The sequence below is a fragment of the Physeter macrocephalus genome, chromosome 3, assembly GCF_002837175.3.
Source record: "Physeter macrocephalus isolate SW-GA chromosome 3, ASM283717v5, whole genome shotgun sequence".
In the NCBI taxonomy this organism is placed as follows: Eukaryota; Metazoa; Chordata; class Mammalia; order Artiodactyla; family Physeteridae; genus Physeter; species Physeter macrocephalus.
This window is the reverse complement of record NC_041216.1, coordinates 23,076,124-23,083,526: the sequence shown is the minus strand read 5'-3', so window position 1 is coordinate 23,083,526 and position 7,403 is coordinate 23,076,124. Positions and strand designations below refer to the sequence as shown.

At 42.4% G+C, this 7,403-nt stretch overlaps 1 pseudogene; it reads left to right on the top strand.

Annotated features, from left to right (window-relative positions):
- Window positions 1-2,217: 2,217 nt before the first annotated feature.
- On the top strand, window positions 2,218-5,094 carry LOC129391821 (PRAME family member 12-like; annotated as a pseudogene).
- The last annotated feature ends 2,309 nt before the right edge of the window (window positions 5,095-7,403 follow it).

Here is a 7,403-nt window from a genome sequence, read left to right as displayed (position 1 = left end):
AATGGTCAGAAATAAAGAGACCTTCAGTGTAAATGGACGAATGTCCTCCATGGTATATTATCCTGTTTTCTCTGTTTTCACCTCAGTAATCTCCAGTTACTGATGAAAGAAAATGCACCAAATTGTCTATGATTGGGAACCCTACTATTCCCATCAGTTCTCTATTCTGTCTTGGACATCTTTGACCTTCTTACATACTTCTGTGGCTGTTCAGTGGGTTAATACACACAACAAGGGAAAAATACTCAGTGGTCAATGACGAGCTCTTGGCAGGGCCCTCACTGCTGACTCAGGCCATGACCCTGGACATGAGCAGTCCTCATCGTTCTTTAAGTGGGTCCATTAGTCCCAGTTCCTGGCCTTCATGTGTGCTGGCAAAGGGCTTCACTACGCAAGTCAAGACCTCCAGTTCTGGAAGGGGTCGTCCACACTGCAGATGAACCAAAGTCTCTTGTCCTTGTCAACCCATGCTTGTCATGAGGGGGTAGTGGTCCTCCTTGAATTAAACTAGTTGTGACCAGTGAAGACATACAATTTCCTTTCAGCATAATACTAAAATCATACGGGCATATAAGAGGGTTTTAGTATTTCCAAACCACATTAAGAAATTATATCCTTCTGTAGGGTTACGTCATGTCATTGAAAGACTGACATTAATCCTATAACACCTACTGTCTCTCCCTATCAGGGAAGACTAGTATAGCATATGCTTTATTATCAACATATCAGCAGGTATAAAAAAATCATCTCCTAATATATACATCTTATAACTCATCGTCAACCTTCCCTACCCTCAGTTCCACATCCTCAGGTTCAACCAACTGCAGATGGTATAGGGCTACATTTATTATAGAAAATTATCCGCGGGTAAGTGGATCTGAGCAGTTCAAAGGTATGTTGTTCAAGAGTCATCTGTATATACAGATATATATCAGGAGGGATCTATTATGGGAATGGATTTACATGGTTACAGAGACGGAGGTCTCACAGTCTGAAAGCTAGAGTATGAGCAAAGCCAGTTTTATAACTCAGGCCAAAGCTTAGGGCTGAAAACTGGGGGAGCTGATGATGTAACTCCAAGTGTGAGGTTAAAGGCTTGAGAACCAGGGGACCACTCATGTAAGTCCTGGAGTCTCAAGTCTCAAGAGCCAAAAGCTGCTATGTTCATGGTCAAGAAGAGAAAGAGGGAGAGAAGAGTGTCTTGTTCACTCAGGCCCCCAAGATATTGGATGATTCCCACCCACATTGGTGAGGACAGATCTCTTTACTCAGTTGATGGATTCAAATGCTAATCTCTTCCAGAAACACCATCTCAGAAATACCCAGAATCAATGTTACATAAAATTAACCATCACAGAGACCATAAACAAAGGGCAGCCAAATGAAGGTTCCTTGCTGAGGATTCAGGGGCTGGTATTGTTGGCTCAGGGGATGGAGTGGATATTGGGCTATAGGGGGATCTTCGGCAAGAGGCACAGCTTCTCCATAAAATGAAGGTAATCATGCACCAACAGCATATGGGGTTCCTGTAGAATGAAGGAGATGATGCATGTTGAGGTCTTAGCGCTGGACCTGGCATACAGTAGGAGCTCAATAAATGACTTGTTTCCTTCTTTTCCCCTGCTAGCAGACACCCCCCGGATTCTTCATTCCTCAAGCTTACCCTCTATTCTTACAACAGGAAGGAAAGAGGAAAGGACTCATCATTTACATGAGGCCAGCAGTGAATCATCATTCTCCCAAGCTGCTTTGGCAGCCAGCACTGGGAGGGACAGGGGGAATGTCATAGGAAAGGTTCCATTCCTCTCTGCTGATAGACATTCTGAGCCTTGTTTAAAAGTTTTCACCCTAAAAACAAGGGGGCCAGCTTGTTCAGTCTCATGGTACAAACTTGCAAGAGGGAACTGCATTAAGCAAAGCAGTGGGTGGAAATGGATGAGTTACTCGTTGTCTTTCTTCCTTCTTGGTACTTGTGAGATTCTTGCTCTAGTGCCAGAAGGGGCAGAGCTATGACTTCGTGCCCACCAAACCCAGACTGGAATCCAGAAAAACTGGGTTTCTTCCTTTCTGGTTCACCATTGCCAGAGCATAGGTTTTGGCCCTGAGTTGATTCCTCTGAAGGGTGGGGAAACAGACAAGTGTGTGCTCATGCATGGCCCGAGAACGATGCTTTGTTCCCTGGCAGTTTCACAGGATTCCTTTCAGAGCAGAGTCAGGATGAGTGTTGGGTACCCACCCGGACTCCTGGACTTAGCAGCAATGAGCCTGTTGAGAGACGAGGCATCGACCATCTCCTCTTTGGAGTATCTGCCCACAGAGCTCTTCCTACCACTGTTCATGGCTGCCTTCTATGGGAGACGCAGGGAGACCTTGAAGACAATGGTGCAAGCCTGGCCCTTTGCCTGTCTGCCTCTAGGTGGCCTGATGCAGAAGCCTCACAAGGGAACCTTACAAGCAGTGCTGGGTGGGCTTGATGTCCTGCTAGCCCAGAAGGCTCGCCCCAGGTGGGTCTGATCCTTTTAGCCTGGTAGGGTCTTAGGTGTCCTGGAAGAGACTGCTGGTATCAGGGAGAGTGAATGACCAAGGGGTGGACCAGAAGCTTCTGAAGAAGCTCAGAAGCCTTGAGCATTGCTGAGATCACTTTGGAAAATGCCTTACAAAAGTGTAGTAGTACCTAAGATGCAGGGGAACCTGAAAGAATATGTCCTGGCTGTGATGCTTAACGATATTACAAGTGAAGAAGCAGGAAGGATGGAAGAGTAAAAGAAGCTGGAGGACAGTGAGGAAGAGAGGGAAGAGGCAAGACAGCAGGTGATGTCAGGAATGTGAAATAAAAGCACAGATGGGAATTCTGAGCGTTGCCTAAATTCTGAGACTGTGGTTTCATTCAGTGTGTATCTTAAAGGATCCCACCCAATCTGCTGTTTCCCCACAGGAGGTGCAAACTGAGGGTGCTGCATTTAAGGAATACTGGTCAGAACTTCTGGAGCATGTGGTCTGGAGCCAGAGCCCATGTGTACTCAAGCTCATCGATGGCACCAGTGGCTGAGGACATTTCAAGGACAAAGCAGCCCTTGGCTCCCTTGGAGGTATTCATAGAACTTTGTCTCAAGAAAAAGACCCTGGATAAATTCCTTGCCTACCTCATCAGGTGGGTGGAGCAAAGAAAAGGCCCCATACACCTGTGCTGTAAGAAGCTTAAGATTGTTGCAATGCCCAAGGAAAATATTAAGAAAGTTCTGAGTATAGTACAGCTGGACTGTGTACAGGAGGTGGAAGTGAATTGCACATGGAAGCTGTCCACCCTGGCCATGTATGCTCCTCACCTGGGCGAGATGAGGAATGTTCAGAGACTCCTTCTCTCCCCCATTCATGTGTCTGCCTTCAAGGAGCAAGACCCTCAATATCTTCTACAGTTTGCCTCTCAGATCCTCAGGCTGAAGTACCTCCAGGATCTCCATATGGAATCTCCATCCTTCCTCGAAGGTCACCTGAACCAGATGCTCAGGTGAGGGTAGCACCACTGGCTGAGTAACAGTGAACACAATACTAGAATACCAAATGCACTGTCTAATTTGCTGCTCTACCATGAAGTGCGGATTCACATAAGTACAATAATCAAGGTGTGGGACCAACTGGTATAGAAGCTCTGGAAAGGGACACCATGCTAGAAAGGTATAAATTAGGGGGTATAGATCTAGTGAAGTTGTGTATATGATTTCTTCTTTGGGAAGAGATATCTGTGTTCAGATGCCTTAGGTAAATAGGTAAGTGAAGGGGGCATTGAAGAGGAAAACCACATCAGACCTGAGCATTTCTAAGTAGAAACTCTGTGGTCACCAACTTATGACTACAATGAGCCTGTCTTAAAGCCCCAGGCTGAAAAAGGTTGTTCTGTGTTGCATATAAGGTAATTAATATATGGAAATGCAAGATTCTGGAGATGATGGTAATGAAGCAGAGCCAAAAAGATAATAAAAAACTGATAGAAGGTTTGTAGATGATGCAGGGATGTAAGTGAGCCCCTGAAGACTGGCAACCCCAGTGGATGTTGTGGGATCTTGCCCAGGTTGGTTGTTTCTACATGTCTCCCAACAGCCTCACCTGGGCAGAGATATAGGCATCTGGAGCCCAAGCATGGACTGAAGGAATCTGAGTTGAAATCTTTTTTTATCTCATCTCCCAGTACTAAAATTCAGTGGTGTCCATACTTGATTGAGACTCTGTGTCAGGCTCTCCTCTGAGCATGTTCTAGAGTATTCCATTATCTTCATTCATCCTCCTAAGGAAGTGGAGTATGTTGTACTTTGCTTGACAGAGGAGAAAAGAGAGCTTTCAAGGTTCTATGTACTTGACCCAGTCACACAAAGAATATGGCAGGACTCAGCCTAAAATGAGAGTGGGCATTCTGGATATTGAGCTTTACCAGATGGTAATAATGACTTTGGCTTTGGGACAATCATAGACCTCACACATGAGGTCACCTGCCACTCTGGTTTCCCAAACCTAATTGCTTGTTGTTGTTGTTGTTGTTTTTTCCAGGTGCCTGAAGACCCCTTGGACAACCTCTCAATAACCAACTGCCTGCTTACAGAATCAGACTTGATGCATCTCTTCCAGTGTCCAAACGTTAGTCATCTAAAGGGCCTGAATCTTAGTGGTGTTACCCTGACCAACTTTAGTCCTGAGCTCCTCCAAGTTCTTCTGGAGAAAGTTGCAGCCACTCTTCAGGAACTGGACTTAAACCTGCACAGGATCATGGACTCCCAACTCGAGGCCCTCCTGCCTGCGCTGAGCCACTGTTCCCATCTCAGGGTCTTCAGCATGTGTGGGAACCTCCTCTCCATGGCTGTCATGGACATGCTCCTGCGTCATACTGATGGGCTGCCTGGTTTAAATCTAGAGCTTTATCCTGCCCCTCGGGAGAGTTACAGCTCTCAGGGTGTTCTCCACCAGGAGAGACTTGCCCTTCTACACGCTGAGCTTTTGGAGATTCTTAGAGACTTAGGACATCCCAGGACCATTTGGATTAGCCCCAGCCCCTGTCCTCACTGTGGCGTTGACATATGTGATCACATAAGTCCCAGTATATGATGCTGTAATACCCTGCCTAGTTGGTTGCTTCTATCAAAAGCTTTCTTCTGGACCCTTGGAAACTGAAATCTAGGACATAGGTACATTATGAAGGGAAAACACACCCATGGTTTCTGTTATCTGCTCAGTGTGACTGGGAAAAGGAAAGGTGATCTAGCAGGGGTGCAGGATTCCAGAAGGATATGTTGATTTGGGGAGCTGATGGGACTTTTAGACATGTGTTTATAGAGTCAAATATGAACCTAAATTTCTGGAGGAGGATTCAGTTTGAGACACACATGTTTGAGTTATCCTTGGATGGACAGTTGTAGAAATGTTCAGAAATAAAGAGACCTTCAGTGTAAATGGATAGATGCCCTCCATGATATATTATCCTGTTTTCTGTGTTTACATCTCAGGAATCTCCAGTTACTGATGGGAAAAAAAAAAGTCACTCAGTTGTCTATGATTTGAAATTCTATCATTCCCCAGTTCTTTTATTCTTCTCGGTTATATCTTACCTCCTTACTTATTTCTGTGGCCGTTCAGTGGGTTAACACAAACAACAAAGGGAACATACTCAGTAGACAATGAGCCATTGCAGTGAGAGGTTAGCCAGACTCTCAGGTCTACAACAACCCATGCCTGTCATGGGTGGGAACTGTTCCTTCTTGAATTTATCTAGTTGTGGCTGGAAAAGAAATGCAAATTCCTACCAAAAAATACTAAAATCAGACAGGCATGGAACATGGTTTTATTATGTTTATACCACATTTAAAAATTATATCTTTTGGAGGCTAGGTCATGTCAATAAGACATTCACTTCATTCCCCTAACACCTCCTGGTCCTTCCTATTGAGGAGGACTAGTATAGCATGTTTTGACATCAGCATATCAGGATGTATAATAAAATAGCTGTAATATACAGCATATAACTTATAGTCAGCCATCTGCACCCTCAGTCCTGCACCCTCAGATTCAACCAGCTGCAGATCTGATAGTAACATATTTATTAAAATTCCCTGGATCTCCTGTCTTAGTAGTCTATTATATTTCTCTTGTTCGTTCTTCTCTTATCTAGAGTTGCACTATTACAAATATTCTCTGTAGAGTTATGTATATGATTGATGGCCTCAAGATGTTTAGCTATGTCAGATGCCTGGTTTCACATTGGGTAGTGCAGGAGACAATAATTTTATAAAGTAGATGGGATATAAGTTATACAGCTAGTTACATTTATAAATTTATAGTACAGTGGAGAGAGGCACAAGACAAAAATAATTTGAAAACAATTAAGAACAAATTAAACCATGATTAGTATAATGAGTTTTAATCTGGTTGCAATAAATCATCAAGTCCACAGGGGAGCCATCTGGAGAAGCCAAATTCTGGAGGAATCATGCAGAGAGAAAAAGATTAAATGCTTCATCTTTGTTTATAAAGGTATACTTTATCAACTTGTTGCAGGACTTAGAGAAAGAGGAAAGGTTTTGTGGAAAATGAAGATTAATATTAGCATCTGTAAGAACCATTAGGTGAAGTTGAGACCATAAATAAATCTTTCCAAACCGATTTTTGTCTATTTCATTTGTTTTAAACTAAGGGACATTTTAGGTTAGTCATTACATATATGTATTTTTTTAATCCACTTTCTAATTTTTTAAATAGATATCAATAAATTAGCTCTTTATAAAAGTTCTCCAAATTTTTCCAATTTAGAAGTTTCTCCAATTTAAGGATTTATTGATGAGTAGTATTGATTTTTTTTTTTCAGACACAAAGTTTCTCATTTTATTTTGTAAATGTCTATATAGCACTAACTACAGGCAATATTGTAAGTAATTTACAAATATCAACCCATCAACTTTCATAACAAAACCCTGTGAGATAGGGACTATTACTAGCACTATTTTTATTTTTTAAATTTTTTTAATTATTTTTTTTTGGGGGGGGGATGCTGGACAGGGAAAGTGAAATAGACCCCTGCTTATATGGACTGTGGGAGCTTTGTGGAGGCTGAGGGGAGACTGTGGCTCCACAGGCATGCACATACCCAGTAGTGACCCAGCCTGCTGAATTCTAGCCTTATTTTTTTAATTTTTTTCTTTCTTTTTTTTAAATTGAAGTATAATTGACTGACATTATTATATTAGTTTTAGGTGTACAACATAGTGATTCGATATATTTGTACATTGCAAAGTGATCGCCCCAATCAGTCCAGTTATCATCTGTTACCATACAAAGTTATTACAATATTATTGACTATATTCCCTATGCTATGACCTATTTATTTTTATTTATTTATTTATTTATTTATTTATTTATTTATT